This window comes from Antechinus flavipes, chromosome 6 (assembly GCF_016432865.1).
Source record: "Antechinus flavipes isolate AdamAnt ecotype Samford, QLD, Australia chromosome 6, AdamAnt_v2, whole genome shotgun sequence".
Taxonomy (NCBI): domain Eukaryota; kingdom Metazoa; phylum Chordata; class Mammalia; order Dasyuromorphia; family Dasyuridae; genus Antechinus; species Antechinus flavipes.
Genome location: NC_067403.1, coordinates 177,625,671 through 177,646,560, shown reverse-complemented (window position 1 = coordinate 177,646,560; position 20,890 = coordinate 177,625,671). Strand labels below are relative to the sequence as shown.

Below are 20,890 nucleotides of genomic sequence, written 5' to 3'. Positions count from 1 at the left end.
CCTGGGACAGCTCGACCGCACCCTTTTCTCGCCCTGCTTCCTCCGCCCTGCACCAGACGCAGGCCCTGCCTCTCCACCACTCTGGTCTCGCCCCATAACCTCGCCTTTTCTCTTGGACCAGGCTCCGCCCCATAGACCCGCCCCCACATCAGACGCAGGCTCCGCCTTAGCGAGCGCGCAGGTTGAGGGGCGTGGCCTTTCCGCGTCGCAGTCGTTGACGCGGCCGCCGCGGAGGCAGGCCCCGCCTCTCCGTCTACCTCCACCGGGCTGCCGTGGTCGCCGTCATCCTGGCCTCCTCCGCCCGCCCCCGCGCTGTCGGTGGCGGCCCCGGGCGGGACCAGGAGGGGGCGACGGGGCTCGGCCCGCGCCGTGCCGGGAGAGAGGAGGCGACGGGCACACGCACACCCAGGTGAGGGAACCGGGCCGGACTCTGTCAGCGTCTTCGACTTAGACTGGCCGAATCCCCTGACAGCCCACGAGCGCCGGGCCGAGCCGGACTAGGGGCTTCTGTTGCTCTCAGTGTCCGAGCGTCAAGGCCGGGGTGGGAAGACGTCCCCGGGGCCTGGGGGCGGGGGAGGAAGCGTGCGCGCCCTCGAGCGCGTGAGGGGAGGGGGCGTCTCAGCTCCGGGCATGGTGCGCGTGCGCGTGGGAAGAGTGGGTAGGACCCGGGCCCCAGCACTCGGCTAAGTGGAAGCCGGCGCTCTGGGCCTTTATGGAGTTCCATACGAATGAATGGGTAGAGGGAGCAATATTTATTTTGCGCTTTCTGGGGCCGAGAGCTGGGATAGCCCGTGTACCAGGGAACTCGCGGGACACATTTGGCACGCTTCACATTAGTGCTGCTGGCAACTCCTGTGTCAGTTCGGGAGCCTCAGCTTCCCCGTCTGTAAAATGGGAATGATAGGTTTAATGTAGGCGAATCTTCTTGGAAATCTCCTGGGGAGATCCCGCGACGATGTAACCCTTGGGATAACTTACCACTTTGCCTTTGTCTCTCTGTTTCTGTTTCTCTGTCTTCATCTCTCTGTCACTCTTTGCTTCTTTCCCTCTCTCTGTCCTGACCTCCCTTTATTCTCTGTCTTCATCATACGCCCTGGGTGAGGATGGTAGCAAGCCCCTTCCTGAAGGCGATCCTGACTCGGAGTAGGGCCTCTGCCTTCCCGGACTCTTGGTCTCACCAATGGGCCTTAAGTTGGGGACAGCCTAAGGGCTGGAGCGGAGGTTGCTTCTCTCCCTGTGATGGGTCAGTGGTCTTTGGGGCAGGCCTGGTTTGGATCTGTTCCCTGATACAACCTCTGGTAGAAGTGTTCTGATCATTGTTGGTGCAGCTTTGTCCTGTGGCCCAGGTACTTTCCAGATCCAGATGGAGGGTTGGGGCCCAGCCTGTCACTGGCTTCTCCTGACTCCAGAAACTACCTTTGCATCTTGCTGCCTTTTCTTAAAAATAAGTTTTTAGTGATGTCTATTGTGTTTTACATTACTGTATCCTTCCCCTCTCAGAGAGCCATCCAATAGAACAAAGAAGTTTTTTTTTTTCAAAGCAAAAAGGGGAAAAAATCCATGTAATTGATCAAGACATTAAAAAAAATCTGAAAAGATGTGCATGCTGCCACCTTTATGGACCTCCCTCTCTGCAGAGGGCCAGGGACGACATCTCATACCTTTTTTTTTGGTGTGTCCTCCTTAATGTATATATTGTTTTCTTGTCTCTGCTGACTTCAGTCTGTTGTCTTCATCACAGTCATTATTTCTTGCAGCACAGTCATATTCTATTTCTTAATATTGCTGTCATGTACCACACCTTGGGTAATTGTGCCCCAATCATTGAGCATCTAATTTGCTTCCAATTCTTTGCTGCTGTGCTGTGTCCCTGAAGATGGGTCCCATAGGAGAGAGTAATAAGATTAATAGGGCAATGCCCTTATAGCCAGGATTAGCTAGGCCATTGGTGTCACACTTGAATAGAAATGTCACTATGTGCTTATGTCATTTATTAAGAAAATCACAAATTAACATTATCTTTGTTGTGTTGTATTTTAATTTGTTGTTGTTGTTAAACATTTCTCATTTACCTTTTAGTTTAGTTTTGCCTTTCACTTAAGAGTTTTGCTTTACTTTGCTACAATGAGTTTGACAGCTTTGATTTAGTCCTATTCTTTATTCACGTGGAGAGAAGTCAGGCACTATGCCACATACTTAAGAATATTATGTCATTTAATCCTCACAACAGTCCCTTAAGGTTAGACCTTTTTAGTATCATCATTTTGCAGATGAGGAAACTGAGGTACACTGAAGTTAATTAATATGCTTAGAGTCAGTCACACAGTTACTCAGTATATGAGACTGGATTTAAAACTCAGTTCGTCCTGACTTCAGGATCAGACCTAGCATTTGTACCCATCTTGTCAGATTCTGAATTCAGTGTTTTTCCACTGTACCACATTGAGGCTCTAAATTATCAGTGTTTTCATCAGCCAAATCACTTCCAGGAAGTAGCCTGTATTATTGACAGTCTTTTACTTGGGATAAACACAGTATGTGTTTGATGTGGTAGAATAATCCAGAGAATCAATCTTTCAAGAGCCTTTTCTTGAGATTGTACCCCAACCTTCATTTTTTGATATGCTTTAAATTCTGAATTGGCAATATTTGTAGGAGGAGGTGAAGTGATTATTTTAAAAGGTCAACATTTGGTGTTAAAGGAAGTTGAATGTTTATTTCCTTCTGGAGAATAGTGGAAGTTTTTTTGGCCTGTTTTGACATTGCCAGGGAGCCTAGGGGAATTTGTTTACTAAAAGCCTTAAGTCTTTGTAAATTTCCTTTGTGGAAGAAATTTGACAAGTTGGGTTGAGATTTGCTTCATGTTGTTGATTCAACATTTCACAAAGCAATCTAGATCCAAATGATAGCCTTAACTAGGGGTTCTTAACTTTTTTGTATGGTCTCATATCTATAGATCTCTTCTTAGATTCATGTTTTTAAATGTATAAAATAAAATACAACTAGAAAAGAAACCAGTTATGTTGAAGTAGTTATTATCTATATGTGTTGGATGTGTATGGGTGTTTGTAAAAGTCAGAATAACACTCCCTTTAACATGTAATTCCAGAGTGGGCAAATAAAAGAAATTAAGCAAAGGTAAAAGCAAATCTTAGTTTCTAAGCCCCTTGAATGGCTGTAGTTTGAGATAGTCTAGTTTTATGCCATAACATAGAGGGAAATTTCCATTTTGGAGACCAGTTGAAATGTCAATCAGATGAGCATATGTACATGATTTCCCACCATCCCATCAATTCTGCTATATTCAGATTTAATTCGTTTTAAAATATAAGAAAATTTAAAAGTAATAATACCTTACATGACTGATTAAAATTTAGTTCTCCTTTTCAGGCCAATAAAGATGAAACTCTTATAAAAATGCCCTGAGAAGAAAAGGAGAAGGAAGAGATTAGAACACTGCTGACTTTGAAACAACTTGGGTAAATTTTTTTTTTTTTTTTAATGTTCTTTCATCTCATTCTCAGTTAAAGTTCTCATAAAGGAAGTGGGCAACCCTGTGAATTTGTAATTTCTTTATGCTTTTGCAGTCCATCTTTTTTTTTTTTTTTTTTTTTTTTTTGAGACAAACATTTTTATTGTTGTTCAGTCATTTTTTTTTAAATTTTTATTTAATAATTACTTTATATTGACACTCGTTTCTGTTCAGATTTTTTTTTCCCTCCCTCCCTCCACCCCCTCCTAGATGGCAAGCAGTCCTTTATATGTTGGATATGTTGCAATATATCCTAGATACAATATATGTTTGCAGAACCGAACAGTTCTCTTGTTGTATAGGGAGAATTGGATTCAGAAGGTATAAATAACCCGGGAAGAAAAACAAAAAGGCAGATAGTTCACATTCGTTTCCCAGTGTTTTTTCTTTGGGTGTAGCTGCTTTTGTCTGTCATTTATCAATTGAAACTCAGGTCTCTTTGTCAAAGAAATCCACTTCCATCAAAATACGTCCTCATACAATATCGTTGTCGAAGTGTATAATGATCTCCTGGTTCTGCTCATTTCACTTAGCATCAGATCATGTAAGTCTCGCCAGTCCTCTCTGTATTCATCCTGCTGGTCATTTCTTACAGAACAATAATATTCCATAACATTCATATACCACAATTTACCCAGCCATTCTCCAATTGATGGGCATCCATTCATTTTCCAGTTTCTAGCCACTACAAACAGGGCTGCTATAAACATTTTGGCACATACAGGTCCCTTTCTCTTCTTTAGTATTTCTTTGGGATATAAGCCCAATAGAAACACTGCTGGATTAAAGGGTATGCACAATTTGATAATTTTTGGGCATAATTCCAGATTGCTCTCCAGAATGGTTGGATTCATTCACAACTCCACCAACAATGCATTAGTGTCCCAGTTTTCCCGCATCCCCTCCAACATTCATCATTATTTTTTCCTGTCATCTTAGCCAATCTGACAGGTGTGTAGTGGTATCTCAGAGTTGTCTTAATTTGCATTTCTCTGATCAATAATGATTTGGAACACTCTTTCATATGAGTGGTAATAGTTTCAATTTCATCCTCTGAAAATTGTCTGTTCATATCCTTTGACCATTTATCAATTGGAGAATGGCTTGATTTCTTATACATTTGAGTCAGTTCTTTGGAACTCTGAGGCCTTTATCAGAACCTTTAACTGTGAAAATGTTTTCCCAGTTTGTTGCTTCCCTTCTAATCTTGTTTGCATTAGTTTTATTTGTACAAAGGCTTTTTAATTTGATGTAATCAAAATTTTCTATTTTGTGATCAGTAATGGTCTCTAGTTCATCTTTGGTCACAAATTTCTTTCTCCTCCACAAGTCTGAGAGATAAACTATTCTATGTTCCTCTAATTTATTTATAATCTCGTTCTTTATGCCTAGGTCATAGACCCATTTTGATCTTATCTTGGTATATGGTGTTAAGTGTGGGTCCATGCCTAATTTCTGCCATACTAATTTCCAATTATCCCAGCAGTTTTTATCAAATAATGAATTCTTTTCCCAGAAGTTAGGGGCTTTGGGTTTGTCAAACACTAGATTGCTATAGTTGACTATTCTGTCTTGTGAACCTAGCCTTTTCCACTGATCCATTAATCTATTTCTTAGCCAATACCAAATGGTTTTGGTGACTGCTGCTTTATAATATAATTTTAGATCAGGTACAGCTAGGCCACCTTCATTTGATTTTTTTTTTCATTAATTCCCTTGAGATTCTCCACTTTTTATTGTTCCATATGAATTTTGTTGTTATTTTTTCTAGATCAATAAAATATTTTCTTGGAAGTCTGATTGGTATAGCACTAAATAAATAGATTAGTTTAGGGAGTATTGTCATCTTTATTATGTTCGCTCGGCCGATCCAAGAGCACTTAATATTTTTCCAATTATTTAAGTCTGACTTTATTTGTGTGGAGACTTTTTTATAATTTTGCTCATATAATTCCTGACTTTCCTTTGGTAGATAGATTCCCAAATATTTTATGGTATCAACAGTTATTCTGAATGGAATTTCTCTTTGTATCTCTTGCTGTTGGGTTTTGTTGGTGATGTATAAAAATGCTGAGGATTTATGGGGATTTATTTTGTAGCCAGCTACTTTGCTAAAATTATGAATTATTTCCAATAGCTTTTTAGTAGAATCTCTGGGGTTCTCTAGGTATACCATCATATCATCTTTTGCAGTCCATCTTGAGCTAGCCTTAATTAGATAACAATAAAATGAAGACCTTGAGCTCATTTTGTTCAACCATTGACTTAATGACACTCGATCCACCTTTTGATACTAATTGCATTGTTCAGTCTATATTAGTAGAAAGGTGAAATGGACTGGTCTGATGTTCAGTGTTAATGCTCTGTCCAACCTATAAATATTCTTTTCAACTTTCTCTTTATTCCTTAGCATTTCATCTATGAATTTTAAAAAAATAACAGATGTGAAAGAAAAATTTTTTTATCAATATAATAGTTATCAATAATGACAGTGTTTATTTGGGAACTCTGCTCAATGCAATTACTGACTACAGTTGCAGAGTGTTGCAGAGCTCTTAATCATGTGAAGTCATTGCAAAACATATTTCCCTATTACCCATATTGTTTTTTTTTTTTTTTAAATTTTATTTTATTTAATAATAACTTTGTATTGACAGAATCCATGCCAGGATAATTTTTACACGACATTATCCCTTGCAATCACTTATGTTTCGTTTTTTCCCCTCCCTCCCTCCTCTCCCTCCCCCCCCCCCCCCCCCCCCCCAGGATGGCAAGCAGTCCTAGATATGTTAAATATGTTGCAGTATATCTAGATACAATACATATTTGCAGAACCGAACAGTTCTCTTGTTGCACAGGAAGAATTGGATTCAGAAGGTAAAAATAACTCAGGAAGAAAATCAAAAATGCAAATAGTTCACATTCATTTCCCAGTATTCCTTCTTTGGGTGTAGCTGTTTCTGTCCATCATTTCTCCAATGAAACTCAGTTAAGTCTCTTTGTCAGAGAAATCCACTTCCATCAGAATACATCCTCACACAATATCGTTGTCGAAGTGTATAATGATCTCCTGGTTCTGCTCATCTCACTCAGCATCAGTCCATATAGGTCTCTCCAAGCCTCTCTGTATTCATCCTGCTGGTCATTCCTTACAGAGCCCTATTACCCATATTGTAAAGGAAAGCTCAGACCCCCCCCAAAAAAAAAGAAAAGAAAAGAAGTATGGTTCAGTCTGTATTCAGAATTTGTTGGTTTCCTCACTAGAAGTGGATAGCATTTTTCATCACAGGTCCTTTGGTTGGTACAGTGGTTCTCAAAGTATGATCTAGAGCAGTGGTTCTCAAAGTCTGGTCCAGAGCATCCTGGGAATCTCTGAGATCCTTTCAGAGAGTCTACAAATTCATTAATTAGTTTTTATTTTTAATGTGATCAATATCTATAACTATAAACCTCATAAACAAAAACCCTTTGGACAGATACTCAAATCATTTTTAAAGGATAAAGATATTGAGAACAAAAGTTGGAGGACCACTGGTTTGATATATAATCTTCAAGTAAGTATGGTTGTTAAGGAGGTATTAGATACTTTTGGCATTGACAGATGTATAAGGGTAATTAGTTGTAAATCTTATATGTAAGATAGTTATGTTTCAGATTTAAGAAAAACCTGAAGTAAACAGAATCAAGAGAAGATTGCATACAGCAGCAACAATACTGTTTGGTGAAGAACTGTGAATGACTTAGCTATTCTCAGCAAAACAATGATCCAAAGACTAATGAATATCTCCAGAAAAAAGCTTTGTACATTTCTCAAATGCCATTAAGGAATATTTAAATTTTTAGTTAATAAGTCATACTTGTGATAATTAATTTTTAAAGTATATTTCAAACTGTTTTAGGTAACCAGAAATGATATTATAATAATGTTTTCATAAGAGAAAAGATGAAATAAAATTAATATAAGAGCATTTATGGATTTTAACATGTGATATATAAGGGAAGGTGATAAAATATTTTGCAGGGCAAATAAACCAAAATGTCTCAGACCTTCTATACACTAAAATACAAATGAAAGAGGTTGAGAAAGAATAAAGTGTCTCATCTCATTAATAGAAAGAAAAATCAGAAATTGGAGCATGGTGAACATTTTTTAATTATTTAATGCTAGAAGAAAAGAATGGAAATTAGAAATGTACTAATCTAAATACTAGACTACCATTAAAATTTAATTATCTATGAACGATCTTGGAATTTCCTGAACAACAGATATTTGAATGAAAGAAAAAGTATTTCATGAAGTTGGATTAAGCACCAATTGTTGAATAATCATTGGGCACAAATGTAAAATAAAAGTCAATTCTTGTTCTCAAGGAATTCTGATTCTCTTTTTCTTTTCAGTGAATTAAAATCCACCTTTTTTACTTCCTGTTTTCTTTCTCTCTTCCTTGAGAAAAAAAAAGAAGAAAAATAATCCTTATTATAGACATATATGGTCAAGCAAAACCAATTCTAGCATTGACCTGGCAAAGAAAAAGTGTGTCTACCTTCTGAGAGCTTCTCCTCACTAACATGTTTCATTATGAGTCCTCTGGAATTGTGGTTGGTTATTGGTGATATTTCTAAAACTTTTGAAATTGTTTGTCTTTACACTTTGCAATATTATTGTTACTAGCTATTTTTATTGTATAAATTTTCATGAAATTTGCATTCTAATGGTAGAAAAAATACTCATAAAGGAATGGTGACCATGGACAAGGATATTTGTCCAGAATATTACTGGGGGTGTGGGAATGGGTCATAGGGAATGGATCAGCACCTTTAGAAACAGTAGCAGCAAGTGTAGGACCAGAGTTCATGATTCCAGAATTGAAAAAAAGAGAGGGGCACACTCAGTTGCATCGTGGGAAGGAGGTTGTAGAGGAGGCCTTCTTTTGTTTTCTCTGTATTATTATGCTTGGTGATCTCATTAGTTCCCATGGATTCATTTTCCTCTCAGATCTTTTTGTTCAGTTGTAAGTCTTACGTGTCCAACTACCTACTAGATATTTCTAACTGGATACTCCATAGAAATCTTAGACTCAGCGTGTGCCAAACTGAATATATTTTCTTTGTCCCTAAGTCTTCCCTTCCCTAACTTTTCTATTACTGCAGAGGACACCACCTTCTTTCTGGTCACCCAGGTTCTTTCTTGACTCCTCACTTCCTCGCTCTCTGGATCTAATCAGTTGTCAAATGCTATAATTCTTACCTTTGAAAACATCTCTCTAATTCACTCCCTTCTCACCTCTATACTGCCCTGCAATTGGTGCAGGCCCTCCTACCTCCTCCTTGGACTGTTGTAATGTTTACTGCTGGGTCTTCTTGCCTTAGGTCTCTTGTTCTCTAATTATCAGCTGTCTTAAGTGATTTTCCTGAAGCTAAGTCCTGACAGTGTCATCTCCCTAATTAGTAAACTTCAGTGGCTCTTTGTAACTTCAAATCCTCTGTTTGTCTTTAAAAGCTATTTGTAATTTGGCCCATTCCTACTTTTCCAAGCTTCTTATATCTAACTCTCTTTCCCTATCCTGTCATATAGTCTGTAGTCCAGGGACACTGATCTCTTGACTTTTCCTTGCACATGAAGTTTTATCTTCCACCTCTGGGCATTTTTCTTGGCTGTCCCCCTTGCCTAGAATGCTCTCCTTGTTTCAGTGCCCTAGTTCTCCTCAGTTCCTTCAAGTCTCATTTGAAATTCCAAATTCTGTAAGAGGCCTTTCCCAGTCCTCTTTAATCTAATGACTTCCCTCTGAGACCATTCCCAAGTTACCTTGTATATATCTTACTTGTACATACTTGATTGCATGTTGGCTCCTATTAAAAACTGTGAATTCCTTGAGAATAGGAGGACCTTTCTTTGTCTCTTCCCAGTGCTTAGCCCAGTGTCTGGTACATAATAGGCATTAATAAATATCTGTTAACTTGACTTGGCCAGAAAAAAGAAATTGAATTGATTGAGGAACACTGTTCCTTGCCATCCCCACCATAGACTGTCTTCTCTAATATTGGTTCATCTGATTGCTGACTTTGTCAGAACACTATTTTAGGAAAGCCCTTTCGTTCTTTTTTTAAGATCTGTATTGATGGTGTACTTAACTACCTTTAGAAGTAATATGGTCTAATTTTGAATGGTTCTTGAATGCTCTGTCTTGTCAGGACAAGATGCTTCTCCTCAGAGGTTACTGTCTACTCTCTAGATTTTGTGGGTACCTGGGAAAAGCTGCGGTATGCAATCTTCTCTTGGTTCTGTTTACTTCAGGTTTTTCTTAAATCTGAAACATAACTATCTTACATAGAACTTTTCTTGTATCTCTAAAATCCAGCACAGCACCTAGCATATATAATAAATAAATGCATGTTGACTGACTTAGAAAATAAAGGCTGCTCTCCCTTATAAACAAGTAAGACAAACTTATGCATGGCTATTTCTGAAAATGTCCATCTCTTTTTGTACCTCTTTAAGTATTCCTTCCTAATTCTAACTGCAGTGATTTGTTTGTGTAAAAACTTTCTAATTTTATTGTATTCCTAGGTGTCCAATTTTTCTCTTGTCAGCTTTTCTTTTTCTTGTTTAGTAAAGAACTCTTCCTATATCTATGGCTGTGAAATTTTTCAGTTTACTTCCTCCCATTTTGTTGGTGTTATGGCCTTTTACATCTTGATCATGTGTCCATTTGGAGTTTATTGTAGTTATGGTATAAAATATTGGTTTAATCAGAGGTTCTCAATTTTAAGTCTGTTATCTGTAAGGATCTCTGGGAACTTGGGAATGGAAAGGAAAAAATTACAACTTCATTTTCACCAAAATTTACATTTCTTTAGTTATTTAAAATCATTTTGAAGAGAGTTTCATAGGTTTCACTAGATTGCTAAAGGAATCCAGAACACAGTAACATTTTAAGATTCTATATCTGACTTTTCCAAGAGGTTTTGTTTTTTTCCCCAAATAGTCTTTATCCAGTAGTAGAGTTCTTGTTAGGTGTTCACCCTCTGCTATGTCCATTTGATTCTGGGTTTTGCTTCTAATCTATTCCACTGATCAATTCCTCCCTCCCTCCCCCCCCCCCCAACCCCCCAATGATTTTTCTTGAGATTTTTGGCCTTATCTTTCTCTACATGAATTTTTTTTTTTTGGGGGGGGGGTCTATAGAATAATCTATAGGTAGTTTGATTGGTAATGGCACTGAATATGTAAATTAGGTAGAATTATAATTTTTTTTAATACTGGCTCTTAGCATGGCCCAATTATAAGGAATTCATTTGTACCTAGATATCTAGGTCCTGAGCACTGGTCCTTGAATCAGGAATAGCTCAGTTCAAATTCTGCTTCAAACACTTAGCTGTATGACTTTAGGCAAGTGTCTTAACCTTTGTCTGCCTCAGTTTCCTTAACTATAAAAAGGTAATCATAATGGTAATCATACCTCCTAGAGTTGTGAGGACCAAATGGGTTATTTATAAAATGCCTGATACATACTAGGTGCTTAATAAATTAATCCTGCCTCTCTTCATTTTCGTAGAATAATCCTTATATATGTTCTCTGTGTGTCTAGATTCCTAGATATTTTATACGTTCTGTCGTTATTTTGAATAGAATTCCTTTTTCCTATATTCTTCTTCTGGGTTTTGTTGATTAATATTAGAGAAAGCCTAATGATTTGGGAAGGGAGAGAATGAGTTTTTATATAGTGTCTGCTAATGCTTTCCAAATATTAATTCATTTGCTGGGGGGACTGAGGGAAAGAAGAGGCTTGTTTTTGATAAGTTACTTTAAATAATTGTTTCATTTTAGTCTTTAAATAAGTTTAGAATTGTTTGAAGTAAGAAGACATGAAAGAAAGTTGCAAGGCATGTCATATTTTGATAATAACAAAGCATACTATAAGCTATGTAATGTTGTGGAAACTTTGTCATACAGAGCCATTCTTTATAATGGTGTTTTAAAGATGAAATTGGTGTTAATTCTCATTATTTCCAAATACTTGCCATAATGAAATTGTGTGTGTGTGTGTGTGTGTGTGTGTGTGTATACATATATATATATATATATATATATATATATATACATATATATACACTCAGTGCTTGGCACATATAATACATGCTTAATAAATGTTTATTGTCTTGATTTGATTAAGCCAGGTATGATCCAGATTAAGATCCAGAGAGGCATGATGATTTATTCAGAATCATGGGCATTTCATGTCAAAGCAGGACTCTGATGGAGTCTTGGAGTTTAAATTTAAACTCTAAGGTATCTTTGTTCAGATAAAAAAAATTGAATTTACATTCTGAAATTGTTACTATATTTATAATTCAGGTGTATTTGAAGGTACAAATTATTAGGGACTTTCTACATTATGCTTTGAAAGTTCAAAATTAATGTAATTAATCCCAGATAGATTCCACATTATGCTTTGAAAATTCAGAATTAATGTTAATACTTATATGTTTTCAAATTTTTCTAGAGATTCATCTATTTATTAGGTTATCTCTCCAACTCTAGTTTGGCTTTTCTCCTGGGAAAGGGTTGACATTTTTAATCTTTTTTTTTTTTTTTAAGTAGTTGGATTAAAAAAAAAAAATTTGGTTGCATGCCCCAGAGATTCCCCTTTTTCCCCAAATGAGGTACACAATCAATTTTCAGGATGACCAGGTTTTCTAGAAAATCTCATTTGGTTATGTTGCTTTAGGCTTTTCTTTTTAGATAAGCCATGTTGAAATGAGTTTTTATTTCTCCTTATGATTTTTAGTTATTTTCATGAGTAAGAATCATATTCTGATCATGTGAGGAAGAGATTTTATTTTCTAAAGGTATCATCCCATTAAATAAAACTTTATTAAAGATATGTTAATTTTTCTCTTTTATCACTACAATTTTGGCCTCTGTATATTCATTTCTGTCTTGTAAAGTAAAACAAAAATTTTCAAAACTATTTTGTATTAAAAAGGTAAACAATAATCATAGTAACCTTTGTTTTAATAAATCCATATTAACTAACAGCTAGAATAAAGTCTACTTGTTTAATAAAAATTGCTAGGAAAACCGGTTTGGAAGAAATTAGGCTTGGGCCAACATCTTATCTTATACCACGTATTATGATAAATTTCATGTTGGGACTTATGGTCTAAATATAAAAGATAACATCATAAAAATATGAGGGAAGATAGAGGGAAAAAAGTTGTACAAGAAGATATCTCATGTAACTGTAGCCTTTATTGATATGCTTTGATTAAGCAGGAGAATATATGTGAGTCCAAGAGGGCAGGGACCATCTTATTTTTAAGTTTTAAAAAAAAAGTATCTTCAGGGACTGGCACATAATTAATAATTAATCATTAAGTTAATCATTAAATGCTTATTGATTGATTATTTTTAGACTTTTTTTTCTGTTACAGAGGACCTAAAGTCATATATGAATCTCTAAAATACTGCTAATATATTGAAATCCCATTTCATTTTACTTTTAAAGTTTCAATAAGAGCAATAACCCCTAAGAAATAATCTTTATCTCTAGTTTTGACCTTTTTAAAGATGCATTTTTACCCACATCTGCCAAGAATCCATCTTCTTTTGTATGTCCATTAGTATCTCAAATTCAGCATGTCCAAAACTGTTCTTCCTTAGCTTGTACAACTTAACTAGGGATAGAGGTGACCAGCCAATCACTTGTTATTTATTAATGCCTGCTATTTGCCACACATTGGTTTAAATGCTGGGAAACAGATACAAAGAATGACTTCAGATAACCACAGTAATGTTTTTTGAGCTTCAACAAATAATCCTATGTAATAAATCCCTTCACTGTCTGTGTAATAGGGACCCTCTGTGTTCTCAGTTGGTTCTTTGAGAAAATGAAATTGTTCCTAATCATTGAGCTTTTAACCAAGTGCTTACATGGTTGTAAGCAACTAGCAAACTTTAGTTTCAACTCTATTTACTTCTTTTTTTTTTTTTTCACCTTTTAACATTGTTATTTAAAGTTTTAAGTTCCAAATGCTGTACCTCCCTCCACCCCACAAAGAGGGTAAGCAGATATAGATTATGCATGTGCAATTATGTAAAACATTTCCATATTTGTACAAGAAGACTGAAATAAAAATAAAATGAAAAAAATGTGAAAAATAGTGTATCGGTCTGTAGTCATTCCACATCACTTCTTTCTCTGGAGATAATTCATTAGTCCTTGGGCCATTGTTTTGCTGAGAATAGTTAAGTCATTCATAGTTCTTTATCAAACAGTATTATTGCTGCTGTATACAACCTTCTCCTGGTTCTGGTTACTATAGGTTTTCTTAAATCTTGCTTGTCATTTCTTAGAACACAATAATATTCTACTACAGTCATATACTACAGCTTGTTTAGCCATTCTCCAGTATGAGCATCCCTTTGATTTCCAGTTCTTAACACCACAAAAGGAACTGCTATAAATATTTTTGTACAAATAAGTCCTTTCCCCTTTTTTGGATGTCTGAACCAAACATGCTCAATGTTTTTTAACCTCAAATATCTCAATATCTCTCCTCATGTAGACACAAATTTATAGATTTCCAGAAATGCTAGAATTTATCTTTATTGCTATGTTTTTATTAGGCAATAGAATATATGTAAACCCATGAGGGCAGGGATTATCTTATTTTTCATTATTATTATTATTATTATTATTATTTTTGTGTCTTTAGAGCCTGGCAACGTAGGCCTTCATTAGATGCTTTTTGATTATTTTTAAACCATTTTTTTTTCTGGTATAAAGCACTTAAACATTAAAAGTTGTAAAGTCATATTTGAATATTTAAAATGTTGCTAATGTAATGAAATCCCATTTCATTTTTAAAGTTTCAATAAGGGCAATAACCAGAAATATTTTTATCTGCAGTTCTGACCTTTTCTAAAGTGTAGATTTATCCATATCTGCCATTTTCCTTTTTTTGTAAGTCCTATAGCACCTCAAACTCAGCCTGTCCAAAACTGTACTTCCCTAAGGTTTCATCAATTTCTATTGTTGACATAAACATTTTAATCAGTTTCTTATGTTAGAAAGTTTAGTATTTACCCCTTCTTTTATCTCTCTTCTCCAATTAGTTACTAGTTTAGCACCCAATATGTGCAAGAAAATGTACTTGGGATAAGGAGTGATAAATTTAAAAAATTGAAGAAGTTCCTGCCCTTAAGGGCATATTTGGGGGGGGGGGGGCTATGCAGTCTGTCTACAAATAAATAAATGCAAGATAATTTGAGGAGGAAATCTAATTCAATTAGGGAACAAATACATGTGCCAAACACTTTGCTAGATGGCCTCACTCTAAAGGAGTTTACATTCCAAATGAAGAGACAAGCAGTACATATAAAAATATACACAGAATAAATACAAAATAAATACATGGAAGTTTGGTAAGGACACAAGCATTTGGGTCAATCAGGAAAGTTTTATGTAGGTGATATTTGTTCACTGTTGAAGGAGAAAAGGGATTCTTTGTATTGAAAGTGAGGAGAGAATGTTTTCTAGGCATGGTGGACAGCTATTGCAAAGGTAGGAGGCCAATTTGGCTGAACATAAAGCGGGGGAAGAGAATGTCATATAATGATGTAAGAATGTTAGGTCAGAACTAGATTGTGAAGAGCTGGAAATGCCAATCAGAGGAGTTATGTTTTATCCTAGAGATAATAATGTTGGAGCTTGATGTACAAACAGATCGTTACCTTCCAATTTTTGGCTACTATAAAAAGTTCAAAATATTTTTGTTTATATAGAACTTTTTTTCTTCTTTCTTTTGATTTCTTTGGGGCAAAGCCTAGTATAGTATGGCTTAGTCAAATGGTTATAGTTTAGTAACTTTCAGGACATGATTCTAAATTGTTTTCCAGAGTGACTAGAACATTTCATAGCTCTTGCAGTGCCGTAATGTATCTGTTTTCCCACAGGCCCTTTAGAGCACTACCATTTTCCTCGTGTTATTTTTCCCAGTTTAATGGCAAAAATATATATATATATATATATATTTTTGGTAGATTGGAAATAGAACTATAAAGTTGCACTTTTCTAATTATAACATTTTTTTATGGTGGCTATTATGAATTTCTTCTTTGAAATCTGTTCTTTGTCCATTTATATATTGGGGGTACCATTCACTATGTAATTATTTTGTAAACATCCTATATTTGCTCCTTTCTATCAGTATACCATTGTATGTTGTGTAACAAGCAGTATACACAGAAATCATTCAGAATTCTTTAGAAGCTGTAAATAGCAGAAATAATCTGGTCAGTGAACCTTTGCTAATAGACAGGTGAGCCATAAAAGAATATTTGCCACTGTGATGGAGATTTAATGCAGAGCCCATATTGAATTGGAATTACCTAAGGTTAATGGGATCTTCTAATGGACTCTTGTTTGGATCTGCCATTGTGTAGATTGCCAAGCCCCAAAGACATTTCAGAGCCCCTAAAAGAGATCTCTAGTCATTTAAAAGGAGTTGGTTTGTCTCTCCACGCTGGAAAGAATCAAGTGAATCAAGAATATTATTGACCCAGATTCAATTTACCTTTGAATGGTTACCTTCTAGAGCTTGTCTGTGAGTCTGTAAATCTGTGAGAGCATGCAAATGGAAGTGAGCTGGATTGCTTTCAGGAAATTTCAAAGTTCTTTTATTGACCCCACATTTTCCATAAAAGCAGCATCCCATCTTTTCATTATTAACATTTTACTGATTTTGCTAGATAACAGCAAGATGTGGACAGCACTGCCTCCTAATAGCTAAAGATGAGTATTACAAAGAGACCCGCAGAGAGCTCTCTGGTGGATATGAGGAGTGAGGATCTATGGATAAGAATAGGAGGTTGCTGTCAAGAGGATTGTTTTGGAGGCTGATGTCTGAATCCCTGGAGATTGATGAAATTGAGAGAGAGTGTAGAAAAAGAAGACAAGAGAACCCAGGACAAAGACTCTATGAGGCCAAAGAGTATTAAAGGTAAAACCTGGTAAAGGGGACTGAGAAGTAATGGCCGGATGAGGAAGAAAAGAATCAAAATGAGGCAACATCAAGAAAGTCTTGTGAAGAGATGGGATGGGAGTGGAGGTAAAAGGGGAGAAGCTCAGCAATATCAAATCTTGAAAAGAAGTTGTGGAGGATGAGGACTTAAATAAGGCCATCTTAATGAGTAATTTATACTTCATTGTTAATCTTGAAGAGAACAGTAAAAACCAGTTGCAAAGTTTGAGAACTGAGTGGAGGTGTGAAAGTGGAGGAAAAGAATGTTGATAGTAGATACGCCGGTTCCTGAAGCTAACCTGGCTTAATCACTTCCTCCTCTTCAACCATGGGCCTGACTTGTTATTTTATGTTTTCTGTCTCAGATCATTTGACATTGTTCATCTATGTGATGTTTCCTTTATTATGGGTCAAACTAAACTCATTAGTGATTTTAGATACCTTCTAGGAGATACTGCCTTATTCCAAGACCAGATGTAACCAAAGAGAGTATCTAAAGGATCTTAACCATTCTGTGCTGGATTTCATATATCTCTTATAGTGGTGAACACCTTGGGAAACATAAATCTTCTTGTTTTATGCCTTCCCTAAAGTTGATGCATAGAGTGTGGTTGAAAGATCCATTTATTTTGTTATATCTTTCAAGAAATCTTTGCTGTTATATAGATATGAGACATCTTATTGGAAGAGACTCTTAATGTAGGTGTTTTGTTCTACTAAATTAAATGCTTTTTCATAATCAACAAATAATCACAGTGGGATCTTGTTATCTTTATTTCTATAAGTCATTTGTGGAATAGTAAAGATTTGATCCATTGTTATCAATTACTTGCAAAAGCCTCCTTGTTCCCTCTTATATTGCTTATAAAAGCCTCCTTGTTTCCTATTAATGCTCTTAATGAAGACAACCTTAATCTGTGTGATGAGAACACATAAAAATTCCTTATATTTGGAAAGTATTTAAGTTTGTGGTAATGTTCTTGTTGCTTTTTTTTTTCAGTCTACTGACTATTACCAGGTATAATATTTTAAAATATTTAGAACAAAAAAAAATAAAATATTTAGAACATTTTTAAATTTTAATTTAATTGACTTTTAAAAAATTTAGAAAATTATTTTTTGTTTAATTTTTAAAATTTAGTTTAATTTTAAGAATTTAGATTTTAAATTTCTTTAATTCTGTACAGTCCTTTAACAATAAAATATTTAAAGATTTAGAAGAGAATTGCTTGGCTTGATTAAATTCCTTATTTTCTGAATGAGGAAAGTGACGTCCAGAAGAAGTGGTATGCCTAGTCATGCCACAGGTTTGCTAGAGTCCAATCTTAGGGCTCTTATCCACTGTTCTTTTAAAAGAAAAAAAAATTATTTCTTGTTTATACTTTGCTTGCATTACCACCTGCATTTCCATTAGCCCTCCCAGAGAGCCATCTCTTATAACAAAGAATGTTTTTTTCTAAAGGAAATGAGAGCATGAAAGAAATCTATGAAAAAAGATTTAGCAGCTTGAAACAAAAGATAAAAAATCTTACCCAGGAAGACATAGAATTGACCAAATAGAAGCTAATAATGTCATAAGACATCAGAATTTTAATAGTCAATTTAAACAAATAGCAAAAACAGCTGACCTGGAAACTATAAAGATAATTAAAGAATCTTTGAATTTTACTTGTAAATTCACAACTAACAAAAGAGTGTAGTCAACCTTTTTCAAGAAGTCATGGAAGAAAACTTCCCATATCTCTTAGAACCAGATGGCAAAGTAGAAATGGAAAGAATCTACCAATAACCTCTGAAAAAGTCCTAAATGAAAATTCCCAGTAATATTATTGGCCAAATTCAGAGTTCCTAGTCCCAAAGCAAAAACATTATAAGCACCCAGAAAAGAGTCTATACTAAGCACTACAGTCAGATTCACATAAGATTTAGTAAGTACCATTTCAGAGCAGTGGAGAACTTGAAAAATGCTCCTACAAAAGGCAAAAAGATCTAGGTTATGACTAAGAGTAACCAATACAATAGTATGATCTTTTTTTTTTTTCCCCTGTGGTAATTGGGATTAAATGACTTGCCCAGGGTCACATAGTTAGGAAGTGTTAAATGTATGAGAACAAATTTGAACTCAGATTTTCCTGACTTTAGGGCCGGTGCTCTACCCACTGAGCCACCTAGCTGCCCCTTGAGAGTGATTCTTAAAAGAAGAATGGAAAGGGAAGAATAGGAGGATTATATTAGAAGGAGTGGTGAGAGAATAGGGACAATTATTTCCCATAAACTAGTACAAATAGAAATCTGTATAACAAGGAGCAGGCTGCTGGCTGGAGAAAGTCTCACTTGAATCTAATTCTTATTTGAACTGATCAAAGAAGAGAAGAATACACATGCACATAACTTGGATAACAAAATACATTTGGCCAGCAAAAACTCAAGAGGGAAAGGGGAATAAAAAGAAGAGGGTGGATTAAGGGAAGGATTAGTCAGAAACCAAAGAAACTCTTGAAGCAGGGTCAGAAAACAAGAAAAAAGCTTAAGTGATAGAAGGAAATGCATTTAGCACTCACAATGGTGGATGTGAATGTGATAAATTTACCTGTAAAACAAAAGATAGCAGTTTATATTAGGAACCAGAATCCAACAATATGTTGTTTATAATAAACAAATTTTAAACAAAAAGCTTCAAACAAGGTTAAAATAAAGTACTGAAACAGAATCCATTATGCTTTAGTTAAAATAAAACAGGCAGAGGTAGCAATATAATCTCAGATAAAATAATAGCAAACAGAACTAATTAAAATAAACAGGGAAGCTACATTTTGCTGAATAGACAATGAATTGATATAAATTCTCTACATATGTGGGGCAGGATCTAAATTCTTAAAGGAAAAATAAAATGAGTATTAGAAAAAACAGGGAGTAATAGTGGGGAACCTTAGTTTGTCCACTAAAATTTAGATCAAGGTTAAAAAAAAAAAAGGAAACAAAAAAGTGAATAGAATTTAGAAAGTTAGGTACAATAGACCTCTAGAGAATATTGAATGGGAATCGAAAGAAATAACGCTTGTTTCTTAGCTGTGGGTGGCACTTTTACAAAATCTTACAACTACAGAAATATAAATGAAAGGGCCTTTGAAGGAGAGATTAAAAATTAGTTGAAAACAAAATAAATCATAAAGAATGCATGGGTCAAAAACAAATCATAGAAACAATAGTTTTTACTAAAAATGATGACAATAAGACAACATTCCAAAATTTTGAAATGAGCCAAAGTAATATTTTAGAGGTTATCTCTAAATACTGCTATCAATAAAAGAGAAAGAGCAGATAAGGGACAAGAATTTAAAAAACAATTAGAAAAAGATACTGAATACTATTGTGCTATAAGAAATAATACAAGTTGTTTCAGAAAAAATCTAGGAAGAGTCATTTATTTGAATTTGATGCAAAGTGAAGTGAGGTAAATAGAATCAAAACATTTTATATAGCAAAACTAATATTGAGACAATAACAGTAGTATAAAGACGATTTTGGAAGACTTTCAGAGAACTCATGATGATGAAATACGGTATTCAGTTCCAGATAGAAAGGTGATAGACTTGAAAATCAGGGAAGAGACATAAATCAAAAACCAAAAAGACCAGAAAACTGATACACAAACCTTAGCTTTGTTTTCGAAAAAACTAACAAAATTGATACACTTTTACATAATTTGGTTTAAAAAAAGAGATCAGAAAATCAACAAAATAAACAAGGTGTACTCATGCAAAACTAGAAGAAAAAGAATTATCAGAACATCTTGTGTACAAGTGTATGCCAACAAAACTTGGAACACAAAAAAAAGAAATAAGTTTATCTTCAAAAATATATACTACTCCATCTAACAGAAGAATACCAACTACAGATCTTAATCTAAACTCAATAAAAGAATTAAAATAGCTATAAAAGAAGATCAAAGGAGAGGGAGGGTGGAGGTAGGAATTGGACTTGAGGTATTTACAAGAGAATTTTATCAAACTTTGGAAGTACAGCTAACACCAAAGTTAGACTTTTCTAGTCTTAGTAACTAAGATATGGAAGGGTAAAACAGTGAATGAGAACTTCAGGCTAAAATTATTAATGAATAAGTTGGGTTTATACCAATGATACAAGGATATTTAATTTTGAGAAAATAGTCAGTCTAATTAATTATGTTAAAAACAACATCCCACACTCCAACATTATGGAGAATTAAATGCAGAAAAAAAGTTTTGACAGAATACCACATTTATTGTTGCTAAAAACTCTTATAAAATATAGGAACAGAAGGATTTTAAAAATATAATAAATAAGTATCTA

The 20,890-nt window shown here is 35.2% G+C and overlaps 1 protein-coding gene across 1 annotated transcript in view; it reads left to right on the top strand.

Annotated features, from left to right (window-relative positions):
- Positions 1-275: 275 nt before the first annotated feature.
- BLTP1 (bridge-like lipid transfer protein family member 1) overlaps positions 276-20,890 on the top strand; it is a 236,236-nt gene continuing 215,621 nt past the window's right edge. Inside the window, exons 1-2 of the mRNA XM_051966253.1 lie at positions 276-409; positions 3,391-3,479. The gene's annotated coding sequence lies outside the window, so the exon portion shown is untranslated. The remainder of the gene's footprint in view (positions 410-3,390; positions 3,480-20,890) is intronic.